This window comes from Gekko japonicus, unplaced genomic scaffold (genome assembly GCF_001447785.1).
Source record: "Gekko japonicus isolate JY-2015 unplaced genomic scaffold, Gekko_japonicus_V1.1 scaffold712, whole genome shotgun sequence".
In the NCBI taxonomy this organism is placed as follows: domain Eukaryota; kingdom Metazoa; phylum Chordata; class Lepidosauria; order Squamata; family Gekkonidae; genus Gekko; species Gekko japonicus.
In genome coordinates, this window is record NW_015176472.1 from 643,631 (window position 1) to 662,859 (window position 19,229).

At 47.2% G+C, this 19,229-nt stretch overlaps 1 protein-coding gene and 1 pseudogene across 1 annotated transcript in view; one reads left to right on the plus strand and one right to left on the minus strand.

Moving 5' to 3' along the window:
* LOC107123819 (zinc finger protein 850-like) overlaps positions 1 to 19,229 on the plus strand; it is a 399,053-nt gene that overhangs the window by 262,685 nt on the left and 117,139 nt on the right. The window lies entirely within an intron of this gene.
* LOC107123811 overlaps positions 1 to 19,229 on the minus strand; it is a 52,783-nt pseudogene that overhangs the window by 9,557 nt on the left and 23,997 nt on the right.

A 19,229-nucleotide genomic window follows, 5' to 3' on the forward strand; every position in this document is an offset into this window, starting at 1 on the left:
GATCATATTCTCCACAAATGAATTGATTCTGGGGAGACAAGTATCTAGGTCTTTGAGTTTGTTGAAAGTTTCCTGGGAAGGTACTTGGCCTTCTAATGTGACTGAGTATGACTGAGTATTTTGATCAGTTAAAGCAGATAAGGGAACAGGTCAGAGATACTGCTCTTTAAACAGGCACATGACCAACAGAAGTTGTATTGTGATCGAAAAGTGAGGTATTTGTGAATTTCCTGCATTGTGCAGGGGGTTGGACTAGATGACCCTGGTGGTCCCTTCCAAGTGACCCCAGAAGTTTTGCTGTTAAGGATAAGGATAAACTGGATCACTTGTCAAAGTTGTCTGTTGTCTGGGAAGCTCCCTATGAAGTCCTACAAAAACTGGACAATGACACCTATCTCATTCAAGAGGTGAATTCTCAGGAAAGGGCACAGGTGGTAAATATTAATCATCTGAAACTATTCAGAGAAACAGTGGGTCAGATATTTCCCATGAAAACAGTAGAGGAGGAGAGAAATATCTGTACCTGATTTTGTAGAAAGAATGATGGCAGCTGGTGGTATACAACCTGTGGAAATGGCTTCTTCTAATTTATCTCCTCTACAGCTAGCTGAGTGAAAGCAGGTGTTGTAACGCTTTCAGATTATTTTTTTACTAAAGTACCACCAATTAAGTCCAGTCCATATCCTTGACTAAATGAACCTATGAAAGAAACTGTTGCTTCTGAAATTCAGCAAATGATGAAATGGGGAATAATTAAGGGATCTCAATCTGACTGAGGATCATCTATTGTGACGGTGCCAAAGAAAAGGCTGTCAGAGATATTCACACCTGTTGAGTATAGACTTTGTGTGGACTTCAAGAAAATTAAATAAATTGACAATCTGTGATGAATCTATGGGTTCTTTTCCTTTGATAACCAAAATGCACTCCAGGTAACCACACTTTTAAATAAAAAGACAAACAGAAGAAAGGTTTAATTTCCCCTTTTTACACACATATCAGTACTTTGCTCAAGACTTGAACACACAAAAAGAACGCACACACAAAAAATCTATATAGACTAATTTACACTTTGTACAACAAAATAAAATCTGTCCTGCAGGCATAAACCTTCCACACAGTAATGAGGGTCCATCCACTCCTTCAGCTGTAGCTGGCAAAAATAAATCTTGCATGCTGCATGCCAAAACTGGGTTCTGTTGCCAGCATAAGATCCTCAGTCCTCTCCAGAAGCTGACTTTCTGCATGCCAGTTATACTGTTCACTTCGGCTAATGAGGTAACAATTTGATAAGGATGACGTTTCAAATTAGCCACCGAGACTTCATTCCTAAGAAGCACCTGACAAGAGTTCTTCCAGTTCAACCTTATACAGATTACACAGCTGCTAGCCTCCTTCTGACACTTACAGAAATCAAAGCAAAAGAGAAGGTCACTTAGTGTGGGATCCATCAAAAAGGAAAGATTGCTGGCCTGAGGTCCTCCTCAACCTCGTGACCTCCTCAACCAATCACTGGACAGTATTCATGGAACTTTCCAGGGTGACAGCCAATGTTCCCCCTTCCATACCAGCTTCCCTATGTCAGTTAATTAGAAGCTTTGTGGCCAACACCTGCACTGAAGTTAGCCTGAAACAGACAGGAAACTTCTTTTGAGATGGCTTCTGCGTTGACAGCTACAAACTGGCAAGATCAGCCACTTGAACTGTTTTTCTACATGCTGACTGCGACTGGAAGGCTCTTCCCATGTGAGCCTTGTGGGGTAAGGTAAGGCTATGACTGTGACCAAACCGCTTTCCACACTCCAAGCATTCACATGGCTTCTGCCCTGTGTGAATCTCTTGATGTGCAATGGAAGCTCTTTTCACACTCTAGGAATTTATATGTGTGTCTGTCTTTGGACAGTGCTGGCTCTTCGGCTTGGAAACGGAGATGAGCACCGCATCCCTAGAGTCGGATTCAACTGGCTTTTGAGCAAGGGAAACCTTTACCTTTACGCCCCCTGCCCCCCCAGTGTAAACCTTTTCACGTGCAGTTAAGGTGACATTCTCAGAGAAATATTTTCCATACTACAAGCATTTATATGACTTTTCAGCTATGTGAATCTTTTGGTGTTTAGTTAGGTCACCATACTGAAAAAAGCCCTTTCCACTCTCCAAGCATTTCTATGGCTTTCCTGCTGCATGAATCTTTTGATGTGCTGTTAGGTTGCCATTCCAAGAGAAGCACTTTCCACACTCCAAACATTTGTATGGCTTCTCCCCTGTGTGAACCTTCTGATGTGCAGTTAGTTGGTCATTCCGAGAAAAGCATTTTCCACACTCCAAACATTTATGAGGCTTCTCCCCTGTGTGAATCTTTTGATGTGCAGTTAGGTGGCCATACTGAGAAAAGCCCTTTCCACACTCCAAGCATTTATATGGCTTCTCACCTGTGTGAACCTTTTGATGTTTAGTTAGATCACCATTCCAAGGGAAGCACTTTCCACACTCGAGGCATGTATATGGCTTCTCCCCTGTATGGATTCTTTCATGCATAGTTAATTCATTACTCCGATTGAAGCTCTTCCCACACTCCAAGCATTTATGTGGCTTCTCCCTTGTGTGAATCTTTTGATGTCTAGTTAGGCTGCCATAATAAGAGAAGCACTTTCCACACTCCAAGCATTTATGTGGCTTCTCCCTTGTGTGAATCTTTTGATGTCTAGTTAGACCACCATTCCAAGAGAAGCACTTTCCGCACTCCAGGCATTTATGTGGCTTCTCCCCTGTGTGAATCTTGTGATGGGCACTTAGGTGGCCATTCTGAGAAAAGCACTTTCCACACTCCAAGCATTTATGTGGCTTCTCCCCTGTGTGGATCTTTTCATGTGCAGTTAGGCTGCTACACCGAGAGAAGTATTTCCCACACTCCAGGCATTTATATGGCTTCTCCCCTGTGTGAATCTTTTTATGCTTAGTTAAATCACTATTCCAAGAGAAGCACTTTCCGCACTCCAAGCATTTATGTGGCTTCTCACCCGTGTGAATCTTGTGATGGGCAGTTAGGTTGCTAATCTGAGAAAAGCACTTTCCACACTCCAAGCATTTATGTGGCTTCTCCCCTGTGTGGATCTTTTCATGTGCAGTTAGGTGGGCATTCTGAGAAAAGCACTTTCCACACTCCAAGCATTTATGTGGCTTCTCCCCTGTGTGGATCTTTTCATGTGCAGTTAGGTGGGCATTCTGAGAAAAGCACTTTCCACACTCCAAACATTTATGTGGCTTCTCCCCAGTGTGAATTCTTTGATGCACAGTTAGTACACTGCCTCTATGGAAGCTTTTCCCACACTCCAAGCATTTATGTGAATTCTCCCTTGTGTGAATCTTTTGATGTCCAGTTAGGCTGCCATAATAAGAGAAGCACTTTCCACACTCCAAACATTTGTATGGCTTCTCCCCTGTGTGAACTTTTTGATGTTTAGTTAGATCACCATTCCAAGAGAAGCATTTCCCACACTCCAAGCATTTATGTGGCTTTTCTCCTGTGTGAATCTTTTTATGTGCAGTTAGGTTGCTATACCGAGAGAAGCATTTTCGACACTCCAGGCACTTATATGGCTTCTCCCCTGTGTGAATCTTTTTATGTTTAGTTAGATCACCATTCCAAGAGAAGCACTTTCCGCACTCCAAGCATTTATGTCGCTTCTCCCCTGTGTGGATCTTTTTATGTGCAGTTAGGTTGGCATTCCGAGAAAAGCACTTTCCACACTCCAAGCATTTATGTGGCTTCTCCCCTGTGTGGATCGTTTCATGTGCAGTTAGGTGGGCATTCTGAGAAAAGCACTTTCCACACTCCAAGCATTTATGTGGCTTCTCCCCTGTGTGGATCTTTTGATGTGCACTTAGGTGGTCATTCCGAGAAAAGCACTTTCCACACTCCAAGCATTTATGTGGCTTCTCCCATGTGTGAATCTTTTGATGTCCAGTTAGGCTGCCATAGCGAGAAAAGCACTTTCCACACTCCAAACATTGGTATGGCTTTTCCTCTGTGTGAATTCTTTGATGCACAGTTACTGCATTACTCCGATTGAAGAGCTTTCCACATTCCAAGCATTTATACATTTTCCAGCATGTTGTAACATTCTGATGTGTTTTAACACTGAATTTGCCGTGGAACCCTTTCTGATTCATGGTACCGTCAGGCCTTCTCTTTCTCCTCCCTGTTTCCTCTTGGGCTGAGACCTCAGGCTTATTTTTGTCCTGACAAGCAATCAGCTCCTTCCCTTGCTTCTCTCTTGCTTCCCTTTTCCTCCTGCACTGTCCCGTTGATAACACTTGGTCCCCAGATTTTGCTTCCACCTGCAGATTCTTCTCTTTTTCCACAAGTCTCCTTCCTGATTCGTTCTCACTCACCATTTCCCTCACACCTCCAACTGCAAGACAGACAGAAATCATATCAGAATGAAAAGGTACAAATACCAGTTAAATTGAGCAGTGAATAGTACTTTTTATAATGTGGGGATTGGAAAAAACTTCAGCTTTTTATTAAAATATTGAATTTTATTGAAATTTATTGATGATATGAAAGGAAAATAAGAGGAGGAGGAGGTGGAGATTGGATTTATACCCCTCCCTTCACTTGTCTCAGAGCAGCTTATAAACTCCTTTCCCTTCCCCTCCCCACAACAGACACCCCGTGAGGTAGGTGGGGCTGAGAAAGTTCTGACAGAAACTGCTCTTTTCAAGAACACATCTGACAGAACTATGGCTTGCCCAAGGTCATCCAGCAGCTGCGAGTGGAGGCGTGGGGAATCAAGCCCAGTTCCCCCAGATTAGAGTCCGCGCACTTAACCACTACGCCAAACATGTACAGACAAGAGAGATCTTTCTACAAACCTGGAATATGACCCAGGCTTGCAGAAAAATCTTTTAAAGGGACATTAGGTGTTATAAGTACGGATGGGCACAAACCAGTTCACAAGCCAAAATTTGGCAGGAACTTTGAAGCCCCTGGACAGATATTTGGGGAAGACGCCTTCCCTGAACATTTAGCGGACTTTTGTGTAGTTCGGTTGTTCAGGCCATTTAAAGCTGAGCAGCGCAGGTCGACCCATCCACTATTAGGTTTAAATAGCTGCAAGCCTTTTCACTGGTCGGTTTCACTTCCCCTGCTTTGAAGGAAGGGGAAGTGAAACAGACTGATGAAATGGCTGCCAACCATTTCAGCCTAATAGCTGATGAGTGCACACTTGCCCCGATGTTAGGCTGAAATAGCTGCCAGCCATTTAAACCTAACAGCTAGGTCAGTGGTGGCGAACCTATGGCAGGGTGCCAGAGGTGGGACTCAGAGCCCTCTCTGTGGGCACGCGACCAGGCCCAGACCATCATTAAAGTGTCGAATTCTCTGCCAAATAATTTTAAGTAAATGAAAGCATTTGGGATTGCTTTCCTTACATTGTTTGGATCATCTTAAGTTAATGTATGAGTTGTTTTTTCTAAAGTAAAACCTCAGTATTCAGGTTAAATTGCCGTGTTGGCACTTTGCGATAAATAAGTGGGTTTTGGGTCGCAGTTTGGGCACTCAGTCTCTAAAAGATTCGCTATCACTGAGCTAGGTGGATCCACCTGTCAGCTATTAGGTTTAAATGTTTGCAAGCCATTAAACCTCTGGGGAGGCAAAATGGGCGGGATTAATGGCTCACATCTATTGACCCCTTCCCGAGTGACCCCCCCCCTTTTCTCAGCTGTAGCATGCCAGTTCAGTTTGTGGCATTTTTTACTTGGTTTGGGGCTTTTTTTACCTCGTTTGGGGTTTGAGGTTCATGCATATCCCTAGCTATAACACCCCAAAATACTGAAAGCAGTGCCTGTACCATAAGAAACATAGTTGCTGTTGCAAGGCCACGACACAGTATTGTCAGCATTCAAGCCTTTGTTTCTGTCAGTTAGAGACAGGGGCAGGAGACAGTGCCCTTTAGAGGGTCGCTTTGGCCTTTGAGGGCAGCGTCCCCTGGGCCAGATCAGCCCTGTAGCTAGACCTTTTTTCATGGAGGGAGGGAAAGGGGAGGCATCTTGGTGAGCGAAAGGGAGGGGAGGGGGTGTCGCAGCTGAGAGTGCCAGGGGCAAAGGGGTGAGCCTTCAACCTGTCCCAGCCTCAAATAAAGCTTAAAGGCTTTCTAGAATTTTAGAGAAAAGTATTTTAGCTCATATAAGCAAATACGAGAGTTTGAAGGTGGCTCTTTTAAAAGTCTAGGGGGCGGGTCACTTTGTTGCAAACCCTCCAGGAAGATGGGAGGAAACAGAAGATGCAGCGCCAAGGGAAAGGACTCTGAGGTGTGCCAGGTGTGTTCTGCCCGTGGCGCTCACCCACTTGCGAGCAGCCGAGGTGGTTCTTGGGGGCGCTTTGGCCCCTGCCCACCTGGAAGACCCAGGCGCCCTCCAGCTCTTTGAAGGTGCAGCTGGCTGGTATATCAGCCACACACTGCTGGAGCAAGAGAAGCAAGCAACTGTCCAAGAGGAGCGAGCAGCGTGCCGATCACACCATGTCTGCATGCAGGACGCCTGGCCCGAAATCAGCGCACCACCCGGGAACAAAAGAGAAATTGGCTCCATGCCCTGCCTGCCTTTAATCCGCAACTGGAACAAATGGTTGGGAGAGACCTGCCCCAGAATCTCAGGTTAAAAGGATCAGGCAAGAAGTTAAAAGGATTGGCATGAGTGGCTGGCCCCCTCCTGACCAGCAGCCTGGCCCTTTGCACGTGCTGGGTCTCGGAGCGGAGCTGGCGGCACGGTGAATTCCAGAGGGGGAATCACCCCGCGGGCCCCACGCCAGTTATGGTCCTGGGCCAGATCCAGTAGCAATCGGAGCCAGGCAACTTCGTATCACGTCACTTGCGTGACTCACCCGGGACTGGCTGCTTGCTACTGCACAACACCGCCACACTGCAAAAGCCAGTGTGGTCTAGTGGTTAGAGTTTAAGAATATATCCTGGGAGACTCAGATTTGAATCCTCACTCTGCTCTGGAAGCAAACTATGTGACTTTGGACCAAACACACATGCTAAACACATGCTCTCACACACACGCACACACCTGCTAGGAACTCTCAGGCTGGGTCAAGGGATGCTCTTGGTGTTTGGGGTGGGTGGGAGGGCTTCTAGTGTCCTGGCCCCACTGCTAGACCTCCTGATGGCACCTGGTATTTTTGGCCACTATGTGACAGAGTGTTGGACTGGATGGGCCACTGGCCTGATCCAACACTGGCTTCTCTTATGTTCTTAGGTTAACCTCCCTCACATAAAAATGGAGGAGCAGAGAGTTCTGTAAGCTACCTTGAACCATTACTGTGAAGAAAGGTGGAGTATAATGCAAATAAATTATCAATAAAGCTGAACATGGGGGGAGCAGTTAAAAGACAGGTTGCTCACGAGCAGCGTTCCCTCTAAGCTGAAGTAGTGTGAGCTACCTCACAGTTTTTTAGCCTCCTGCTCACACATTTCTGTCTTAGCTCAAGGAAGGAGGGCTCCAGAGCAAACCAATCCATGCAGTAGCCAAATCGCTCGCTCACAACTTTAATGCCAGTAGCTCACACAAAGTAGAAGTTTTGCTCACAAGACTCCGCAGTTTAGAGGAAGCATTGGTTACGAGTACGGTAACAGAGAAGGAAACATGCAAACTGGAGCATGCAGGGGCTGGCAAATAAAGACAAATAGTATGGGGGGAGAGATACAGCGGAAAATAAGGGACTCCTCTCAAGTCCTTGAAGGTTCCCTGCTGTACAACTGTGCCCAGCCCAGCTAGCACCATGCAATGGGACCCACCCTAGGGGCTGGGCTGGCACAGCGTAACTGGGCCAGATCTTCCCCTAGTAGAAGTTGTTGGGGAAGGGAAGGAGGGGAAAGTGAAGATGGGGTCAAACAAAGGTAGATGGGCTGGTGGGTGGGAATGAGGGAAGGAGACAGAGAAAAGCGAGGATAGGGGGGTTGCCAGGAAAAAAAGAGGGAAAGCATGGGATAGGGAATACAGTGGGAAACGAAGTGCCCCCCCAGAAGCTGTGCCAAACATCGAAGGAACTGGAACACGCTGGAACATGCAATCCCCAGACTCCCCTGCCATCTGCTTTTTGCAGTGGAAGCCAGGCTCGACTGCGAAATTGTTTTTATTAAGGAAAAATAAAGCTAGGCACCTCAACATTGGCCTCGAATTTCAAGGTGATGGTGGGACATGCAGTGCCCAAAATGAAGGGGACTGAGCCATCCTGGCACAAATTAGTATGGACTGTCATAGACTGGGAAAGCCCAGTTCAGGGCTCGCAAACTGGGTGGCCCCGAACTGAACCCCCAAACCGACGTGCGCACTTCGAGAGCCGCCCTGGCATGCCTGTGTCATCCAGAAGGGACGCAAGTGCACTGGCCCCCGGTGTGCTTGCATCACTTCTGGCTGGTGTCGGGCACCACCCCCGACGCTCCCGTGTTGCCCGGAACTGATGCGAGCACATCAGGCAATGCCCTCGTGTCACTTCCGGATGATGCGGATGTACAGGGGGCGTCACCTGGTGCCACCCAGAAATGGTGTGTGCGTGTTGGGAGCCAAACACCCAAACCGAGTGTCAAGGAAAGGCTCCTTTCTGGGACCTCAGTTTGAGGTTCGCAAAAGGGTTCAGGTCTGTGCCCATCCCTTCAAATTAGCTCTACGACATCCCTCTGCTACCTGCAACAGAAGCAAAGGTTTACACCAGTTTGGTGTAGTGGTTAAGTGCACGGACAGAATAGGGAGAAGGGCTTTGTCTCGTCTTCATTAATTTTCTCAGCTTATCTCAGGATGAAGATGATGTGGTAAAGAGGACACGGGCATGGTCCATGCCTGGCTTGGATCCCACTGGGACCTGCTCTGAACTGGCCACGGAAGAGGAGAAGGTCAGGAAGAGGAAGTTCTTCTGCCTCACGAATCACTTGGAAGGCGGCAGCAGTGTCCCTCACCTGGCTTCTCTTCCCCAGCCTACCACCTTCCTCAAAGTTGACTCTCATGTTCTCCTCCACCAAGATCCTGACTAGAACTTTCCATGAAACCCAGCTGATTCCACGCCAAGGGGTGGTGACTCGGAAGGGCCTCAGGCAGGGGCCTTTCCCTGCCCTAACACTGAAGATCCTCCTCTGTAAACCCCCTTGGTCAAGTGCTGTGGACTGAACTGCGGACGTTCGAGACACAGATCAGAAACTCCACCACTGAGATGGGGCCAGAACATTAGAAGCCCTCCCACTGTTGACCCCCCCCAAGCACCAAGAAGACAGAGCATCACTTGCCCCAATCTATACCTTGTGGCTAATAGCCACTGATGGACCTCTGCTCCATATGCTTATCTAATTCCCTTTTGAAGCTGTCCATGCTTGTAGCCGCCACCACTTCCTGTGGCAGTGAATTCCAAGTGTTAATCACTCTTTGGGTGAAGAAGTACTTCCTTTTATCCGTTCTAACCCGACCGCTCAGCAATTTCATGGAGTGCCCACGGGTTCTTGTATTGTGAGAAAGGGAGAAAAGTACCTCTTTCTCTACCTGCTCTTTCCCATGCATAATCTTATAAACCTCGATCATGTCACCCCTCAGTCATCGTTTCTCCAAGCTAAAGAGCCCTAAGTGCCTTAACCTTTCCTCATAGGGAAAGTGTTCCAACCCTTTTATCATTCAAGTTGCCCTTTTCTGCACTTTTCCCAAAGCTATAATATCCTTTTTAAGGTGTGGTGACCAGAATTGCACACAGTATTCCAAATGAGGTTGCACCATGTCTTCTTTACCACATCATCTTCATCCTGAGATAAGCTGAGAAAATGAGTAAATATAAACTCAGACTACTGCAAAAAACTGGGTTTCTTTTGGTTGAGACCACTTAAATGTGAAGAAACCAAACTGTATAGCTGACATTTTAAACCCCAGAAATACACAGAAATTGTGCTTTCAGAGAAGGTTTCTGCTTTAAACATTTTTGTCTGCAGAGGCATTCTGTGTTAGTCTAAAGCTTGCATCCAACTCTGTAAACAGGAACTGGCCTAACTAAGACCTGTGTGTCTTTTGTTCTATCTTTAACCTAACAAAGGCCTTTTCACCCCAGGCCGTGTGATCCTTGGTGCTGGGTGGGGGCCGACAGATGCAGGGCATCACTCTCTAGAGCAGGGGGTTCGTCCCCTTTCTGGTGCCCAGGACCTCTCTGCCAGTCTGGCGAAGCACATGGACCCTTTCCCAGATAATGTTTTTAAAGGGGCGTAAATGATAATTCAAGAGATCTGCAACAACTTAAGAGTATATGAAAATATCAGATTTCTGTTGGTGACAACGTGGCATGAACTACAACTGTGGTTTGTTGCCTACATTCATAATTGAAAGAAATGCTAACTGTCAGTTAGAGCTTAGTGAAAATAAAGATGTCATTTGTTTCACATTCAAGTTCGTGGACCACTGAAATCTGTCCCAGGTTAAGAAACCCCGGTGAAGGGGAGGTGATCGTAAGTGTTTAAAATACTTCCATCATAGCAGCAAAACAGGGCCAAATGCATCTTTGGGGGTTAGCCCATGAAGAACCCAAAAAACAAAACTGCAGGTGCAGCAAGCTATGGGTCCGTCTATTTGACCAAAATGAAAAGAAGCCCAGGATAGTTTTAGAAAACACATTCAGGTGGGTGACAACACAAGTGCCCCACCTCCTCTGCAGAGATCCTACCCAGAAGCCTCTCCCCCGATGCTCCTCCTGGCCAGCTCCTCCTCCTCCACTGGCAATCACACATATTTTCCTCTCCCCTCTCCCCTCCCCCTTTCTTGCCCAGGAACTGCTGATGAAATCCTAAACTCACCTTTCCTGCAGACGTCCAAAAGTCGAGTTCTCCCTCCAGCCGGGGGAAACAAGAAAGAGGAGAGGCCCTGTGGAACTGCAGATCCCACACATTTTCTTCTCCACCTCCAGGAAAAAACACTCCCTCAACACCTGGAAAATGCAGGGTTGACCTCTCTGGTGCTCGCAAGTCCCCTGCAACAGCAACAAAGGAAATTTTTAAAACCTACCTATTTGGGAACGTGGAATAGAAGGTTTCTTCGCTCATTTGTTGTTTTGTGGGGCAGCCTCCTGTGTAGGGTTGTCAAGTCCAATTTCCCTACCAGCGGGGGAGCCTCGCGGGGCTCCGGGAGCCATTCCTCGATGCACGCGCGCAAAGCGCATGCCCGCCGCCAGCACGTCACCGGAAGTGACACGCGACGTCGATCACGTTGAAGGCATGGCCCCGATCGTTGGAGGGAAAACCATAGAGTTGTCCCTCCGACGATCGGGGCCACGCCCCCAACGTGATTGACGTGGTTGTGTCACCTCTGGTGATGCAGCCACGCTGCGCTTTGGGGGGCGGGGTTCCCCCGGGGCCCAATTCCGCGGCGGCGGAAATCGGGCCTCCGAAGCGGGGGTTTACCCTCCCCCTGCCCCCACTTGGCAGCCCTAAACCTGTGTGTATAAATAGATTTCCTTGTTTTATGAAACGACCTGATTCAGTGACCCTTGTCCTCTTAAGGCTCAATACAAAACTTACCTCACAGCAGCGACCCAAAGCCTTCCCACTTGCTACCCTGAGAACATCTCGTAACTGAGGGGAAGCCTTATGCCACAAGAACGAAAAGGAAACAGTGCGGAAGTGTGTTCCTAAATTCAAGAGGGCCGAAAGGAAGATGCCACCCCTCCCTTCTCTTCCACGTTCATATTCAAAGGGGAAAGAGCCTTACACAGAGAGGCCACGGCCTCATAATTTTCCTGCATCACTTCCCAGAAGACTTTTCTTTGGCCTCGATCCAGCAGAGCCCATTCCTCCTCCGTGAAGGACACGGCCACCTCCTCGAAGGACACCGGGGATCTCTGAAAGAGGAAAATATGGCCCACTTGATCATCTATTCCTGTGCCTGAGCTTTCAAGAAGGAAAGAAGGACCCCACTGCCTGCTCCATTGATTAAAAGAATGCAGTACACCAAACTCACGGCAAGGAAAATTGCATTAACTGTTATAACTCACCGAAAGTCTCCAAGAATTATCAGTTCAGAAAACTGCACAAAACTGGGCTTCTCATGGTCAAGTTCAAATAAATGGGGGGGGGGACTCCTAATTGAGTGTATATCAGTGTCTACTATAGTATCCTGCACAGTTTGGTGTAGTGGTTAAGAGTGTGAACTCTAATATGAGAGAACCGGCTTTGAGTCCCCACTCCACCACAGGCAGATGCTGGAGTGACCTTGGGACAGTCATGGCTTCCTCAGAGCTGTTCTGTCAACAGCAGCTCTTGAAAGAGCTCTCTCAGCCCCATCTGCCTCACAGCGTGTCTGTTATGGGGAGGGAAAGGAAAGGAGATTGTAAGCCGCTCTGAGACTCCTTCGGGCAGTGAAGGGCGGGGTATAACTCCAATCTCTTCTTCTTCTACTTCTTCTTCTTTATCCCCACAATTACATTTACATCCTGATTCCAGTGACGGTTTCTGCTTTGAACATTTTTTCTGCAGAGGCATTCTGTGTTACTCTAAAGTTCACATCCAGCTCTGTAAAAATAAACTGGCTTAATTTCTTGCATGCCCAGGGAGATGCTGGTCGCCACTTTGGGGTCAGGAGGCGGTTTTTCTCCAGGCCAGTTTGGCTGGAGATCCTGGAGGTTTTGGTTGTCATCTTCTGGGTATGGAACAGCAGTCACTGGGTGTGTGTGTGTCGGGGGGGAGGTATTTGTGAGTCTCCTGCATTGTGCAGGGCATTGGACTTTGGAGGTCCCTTCCAACTCTACAATTCTACATCTCTTTTGTTCTGTTTGATCCTCAGGGTTTGGCGGACGAGAGATGGAAGGCACAGAACACCCAATGGCACAAATGGGCCGCCTCAGAGACCTTTTTAAGGTATTTGTGCCTTGTGGAATGACTGCAGTCTGTACAACACGCCCTTGAACGGCAAGTAAACGACTGCATCATCTCAACAGATGTTGGATTCCATAGAGTAGCTACAGTTTAAGGCAAAGATAAACATCTTGCAGAAAGATTTCTAACAAGTGTGTGGGGGGGATTAGGAATTACTTATCAACAATAAAATGAAAGCTAGGATGGGGGAGTTGAGATGCCAAAAATGACGGGAATGGGCCCATCCTGCCCCAGAACAACAACAGAAAACCTCTCTAGTGTTTTACAACGGGAGTGATGGTTTACCCCGGAGAAGCCAGGAAGGTGGAGGCACCACAGCGCGCGGGGTGGGGTGGGGGGAGTGGATTCCCTCTTTCCTAAAAGAAACCTTCAGACCGGTTTCCCATTCGGAGGTCTTCTCTTGAGGATGATGCGCGTTGGGACGGTACGCCAGAGAAAAGCACACTGCGAGAGCAGCCAGCTGGGGTGGGCAGAAAGAAGAGACAATGAACCCTCCGCTGGCTCAGCCCGGGGCTCCGTCTGAGTTTTAAGAACCAAAATCAGGCCAGGCTGGTTGCAGGGGGAACGCGGCCAGGTAGGTGGGGAAAGAAGCCACCCCCCTCCCCCAAGATCTTCTTGCCCCGGGGAAGTCTCTCTCTCTCCCGATGCCCCCTCCGGCCCCCTCTTCCCCCTCTCTCACTCTCGTTCGCACATCTTTTCTCTCCCCGCCCCTATACTTGACCGAGAACCGTGGACGAAATGCAAAGCTCACCTCTTCTGCAGACGCGCAGAAGCCATGTTCCCCCTCCAGAGCGGCTCCCCTGCGGGATTCCATGCCCCCCGAATTCCCTTCCCCACCTGGATGAAAAACCGCCTCCTATGCCTGGAAAAAGCGGGGCTGACCGCTCTCGTGCTCGCAAGACATTCTGGGAAATGTAGTTCCCTGTAAGAACCAGTGCCGGAGGGAAATCAGAAGAGAGAAGTGTTTGCAAAGAGGTTTCTTCACTCTTCAGCGGCTGTGGGGGCCGTTTCCTGTGAGGACCCCACTGTGCGAGAGACCAGCTGGTGAGATCCTGAAAAAAGAGACAGAAGAGGATGCGGAAGAAAACCTTTTTGTCTCAAATCTTAATATTTATTTATTTATGTATTCTTTTATTTATTTCAATTTGTAACCCACCTTGCCGGTGCAGCACTGGCTCAAGGCAGCTTACACTGTTAAAACAGAATAAAACCAATAAATACAGTAACAGTCACAGTTAAAAGACAATTACATGAGGTGCTACTATAAACAGATGGGGGTGATGTGCGGATATCGATGCATGGTCCGATGAGGAAAGGGTTTCCTCAGGGTTTCTTATGGCACTAGTACACTGAAGGTCAAAGAAGACGGGGACGGCAAAGGATGAGATGGTTAGACAGGGTCATCGATGCAACGGACATGAAATTGAGCCAACTTCAGAGGACGGCGGAAGACCGGAAGGCCTGGCAGGATCTGGTCCATGGGGTCGCGAAGAGTCGGACTCGACTGTGCGACTGAACAACAACAAGTACACTTTTCCAGGCATTGGCTTATTAAAGGGACTGAAAGTTTGTCCAAGAGAGGGCAGGAAAGATGCCCATTTCTCTTGGCTTCATGTCAATGATGGGACCTGTTATGTCTTCGGATGCTGACTGATGCCAGCCAGCAGCAACTAGAGCTTCAGTCCAGAAGACAATAGGGACTAGGCTCCTGAACTACTAGTAAGGAGCCAATAGGGACATTGGTGGGAAGTTCAAACCCGCCAATAGGACATAGGGGTGTCCCTCCACAATTGTATAAAGTTGGCCACCCGGCCGTTAGTTCCTGTTCCATGTGTTAAGTACTAACAAACGCGTCTTATCGGATGTAGTGGTCCATGTCCTGATGTATTGAACCCAGTACTTTTCAGGACCCTGAGGGCAGAGCTAGGCCTTGCCTCGGAAATGGGGGCTGGAGAGCAACGCTCCTTCTAAGCTGTGGAGTCTTGTGAGCAGGGGTCGTTTCGTAGAAAAAGAGCTAGGGGAACTCATTAGCATAACTCATTAGCATATGCCACACACCCTGACATCAGGGGCCCGGCAGTGGACCTGCAAGGCCAGCGGGAGTGCGAGGAAGCCCCACCAAGGCCCTCCCTGGCCCCAGGCAGGCAGGGGTGGGGAGAGGCGGGGAGGAAGCAACTTACCCTCCCTCTCCTCCTGCCTCCTCCTGGCTGAATGAGGGCCGGAAGTGGGGCGGCCAGAAGCAGGGGGTGTGGCTTCGTCATGTGCCCCGCCCCCCCCATCTCACCCAGGGGAACTGCGATCCCCCGCGTTCCCCCCCAAAATGACCTCTGCTTGTGAGCAAAACTTCTACTTTGTGAGCTACTGGCATTTAAAGCTGTGAGTGAGCGATTTGGCTCCTGCATCAATTATTTTGCTCTAGAGCAATCCCTTCCTGAGCTAAGGCAGAAATGTATGAGCCAGAGGCTCAAAATCTGTGAGCTAGCTCACACTAACTCAGCTTAGAGGGAACAGAACCTTTCCTTCCCAGCTGAGCAAGGTGAGAGTGAAATGAGTGTCCTTTCTCCTCCTGCTGGGGAAATGGGAGAGGCATAGCCAGGAAGAGCCTCTCCTTTTTGCAGGGGGGGAAGGCTGATGAAAAATGTAGAGCGAGTGACAAGGCAAGGACAGATGGGCTAGTGTCTGTATCATCATGAGGTCACAGAAGTGTGGAAGAGAAAAGAGGAAGGAGTCCCAAAATGATAAGTAAAACTACACAAACTGGCCTAGGTAAAAGATCTGCTGTATTTAAAACAACAGTTAGCAACATCTTTGTAATTCGCACACAGATTGAGAAGGGGAAGAGTTCAAATGCCCCACACTCTCCCATTGAGCTTCATGGTTATGTGGGGATTAGAACTCGAGTCTTGGCTATTCTACTTCTACACAACACCATGTTAACTCTCTACAAGTGAGGTAGAATGGTGGTTTACCTTGGATACTGTCGGAAAGATGCAAGCCTGGAAAATTGAATTACCTGGTGAAGAGCTTGGTGAGTTGGAAAAGATAGCCCATTTGGGTTACATCATTTTTCTATTACTTTCACCAAAAGGAAGATTACATCTGATCTCCAGACTACAGAGATCAGTTCCCTGAAGAGGTCCCTCCCATCCCCAAACTCTGACCTGCCTGGACTGTACTACCAAATCTCCAGGAATTTCCCAATTTAGAACTGGCAACTATACTGGCCGCTCTGCAGGAGAGGGCCACTCTGTGGCTCCATGTGTTAAGCACATTGATAGTTCCTGTCAGGGCTCTTTTGGTAGAACAAGCCCAGCAGGAACTCATTAGCATAACAGGCCACACCCAACAGCAGAAACTTATTAGCATGTTAGGCCACACCCCTGACAGCACATCTCATTAGCCTATTAGGCCACACCCCCATGTTACCAGAAGTGTGGTCATCCAGCCACACCCATCTTTTGCTTCTTATTCTGATTACCTTGTTTGTTGTCAAAACGGTCCAGGGCTTTTTTTGTAGCAGGAACTCCTTTGCATGTTAGGCCACACACCCCTAATATAGCTGTTGGGTGTGGCTTATTATGCTAATGAGTTTCTGCTGGGCGTGGCCAACTCAGGAGCCAGCTGGAACTCCGTTTCTGTGCGTTCCTGCCCAAAAATAGCCCTGGTTCCTGTTGCAAAACCAAGGTGAGGGGGGACACGGATAGAAACCCTCTGTGAAACCAGCACCCTGCAGAACCGGAACCAAACCATTCCCAACAGGGGATGAAAGTGTATGTGCTATATGGGAATGTGTGCTATATGGGATTAGCTCAGTGAGACACTCACACTTGATGTTAATGGGACCAGTCGTAGCCAAATGAGAATGAAGTAATTGAATCCTGGTTGTGTGTAAGGAGTTCATAGTATACAAGTTTTAATTTTGTTATTTTATTAGTTCTTATGACGTATTATGTTTTTCACAGTGCAAGTAGAATATGACTGTGCTAATTTATGATTAAGGAGCTGTGGTGGCGCAAGTGGTTAAGACGCTGAACTGCAGGCTGTGGAAGGTCAGTAGTTCAGCAGTTCGAGACCCGGGTGCCGCATGACGGAGTGAGCTCCTGTCTCTAGTTCCAGCTCCTGCCAACCTAGCAGTTCGAAAGCAAGAAATTGCAAGTAGATAAATAGGGACCACTTCCGTGTGCCTTGGTGTTTAGTCATGCCGGCCACATGACCACGGAAACGTCTTTGGACAGCTCTTCGGCTTTGAAACGGAGATGAGCACCGCAACCCTGGAGTCGGACTCGACTGGCTTTCAAGCCAGGGAACCTTTACTTTATGATTATAAGCCACTGATGAAGGCTGTTGTGCCACTGAAAAACGCTTGGCATTGTGTTTGGTTTTACTTGGTGCTGTGTTTTATCTTATTGGCTGTGCACCTTTGTTTTCTGTTTTTGACTTTTCAACATAATCCCTGGCTCTGGGATTCAGAGGACTGAGAGGGCGTCATGGTGCCTGTGGGTACCACATTAGGAACCCCTGCTAATGTTTAAAGGATTGCCCTTATTCACACGCTCCTTAACTTGCTCGAAGAACTCCAGAAGGCTGGGGAGACAGAATGTCCCTTTGTAGGTTTTGTTCCATAATGTGCCTAATATAATTTTATCTTTAATAAGAGTTTCTATTAATTTACTGAGGACAGACATTAGGCTAACTGTCCTATAATTTCCTGGATCCTCTCAGGACCCCTCATTAAAATTCACCGTAGTATTTGTTACTTTCCAGTCCTTTGGTTTGGAAGGCAATCTTAGCAATAAATTACATATACTTGTTTGCAGAACACCAATTTCACATTAAGAACCCTTGAGTGTATGCCATCAGGACCTGGAGACGTGATAGTTTGCGGTTTGCCCAGTCATTCCTAGAACTTCCCCTCTCGTTGCCTCAGTTTGACCCAATTCTTCAAATAGTCTTCCCCAAACGGTGGCTCCAGGGTGGTTCCATGACCCACATTATCCACACTGCAAACAGCTTTAGACATACATACCCTGTTTCCCCGAAAATAAGCCCTACCCCAAAAATAAGCCCTAGCAGGATTTTATGCATTTGTGGTATAAGCTCTAGTGTGTCTTCTTGAGAAAAAATAAATATAAGACAGTGTCTTATTTTCGGGGAAACACGGTAGCACAGAAGTGGGCAAGTATAAAAGACCACAGGCTGCTGATCAAAGAGTTACAAAAATATTATTCTAAAAGAAACATCAGGATTGTACATGGCATTTAAAGGCAGAAAACAGAAGGCTTCTAAAGATGGCCACAGGCAAAGAAAAAATGCAAAGAGAGAACTATATTATCCAGATATAAAAACCAGATGGGGGAACCAAAAGCTGACTTATGGCATTCTCTTTGTTCGGGCCAGTACAGGCTAATTTCAGCCACAGTCTTGCTCATTAACTTAAACAAGGTTATTGTGTGCAAAAATATGTAAAAAATAAATAAACTCATATAATGATAAAGGTAATAAGTGCACTTTATCCCAAATATAATAGGAAGTATACATTAGATTTAATACATACACAACGGCAGAGGACGGGGGGGGGGCTGGCGTGATGTGGTCCATGGGGTCACAAAGAGTCAGACTCAACTGTGCAACTGAACAACAACAAATATACAACTACATATAAATCAAAAGTCAAAATTCAGTCTCTAAAGTGTCCATTCTAAACATTTGAAAAATCTGACATAGGAAAACTTTCCATTTTATTGGTAGCTCCCTTTCTTTGGCGAGATTCAGCCTTATTATCTGGCCGCTTTCAGGGTGTGCCCTTTTCCGACAGATGTTGTCCATCTACAAATGATAATATCGAAACGATTTCCCATGTCTTGTTGCAGTGCCCCTTTTACCATGCACTACAACTGAAATGTCTAAACTTTATTTTGGCTCAATTAGAAGAATATCCTGATTGCCAAAAGATCCTTATTCTTCTTGATAATCCAAACCTTGAGATAATGGAAACGGTTGCTAAATTTCTTCTTGGTGCCATTTCTATTCGCCCTTTATCTAATTGATGGGTATACTTACTTGATAATTCCTCATTTCTGTATTTTGCAAATATTATTCTATGCTGTGGTTGTTTTTTTGTTGTTGTATATGGGTTTGCACGGGTTATATGCCAATAAAGGTAACTGGATTGGATTGATTGGATTGGTAGCGTGTTGGGTGTGGATCCTGACTTGCTACAAGCTTCATCACCCTAATGAAGTCCGGAAGGAAGCGAGCTTTCTTACACAGCAGGATAACTCTTTGGAAAGCTTTCCTATGTCAGATTTTTCAAACATTTGGAATGGACATCTTAGA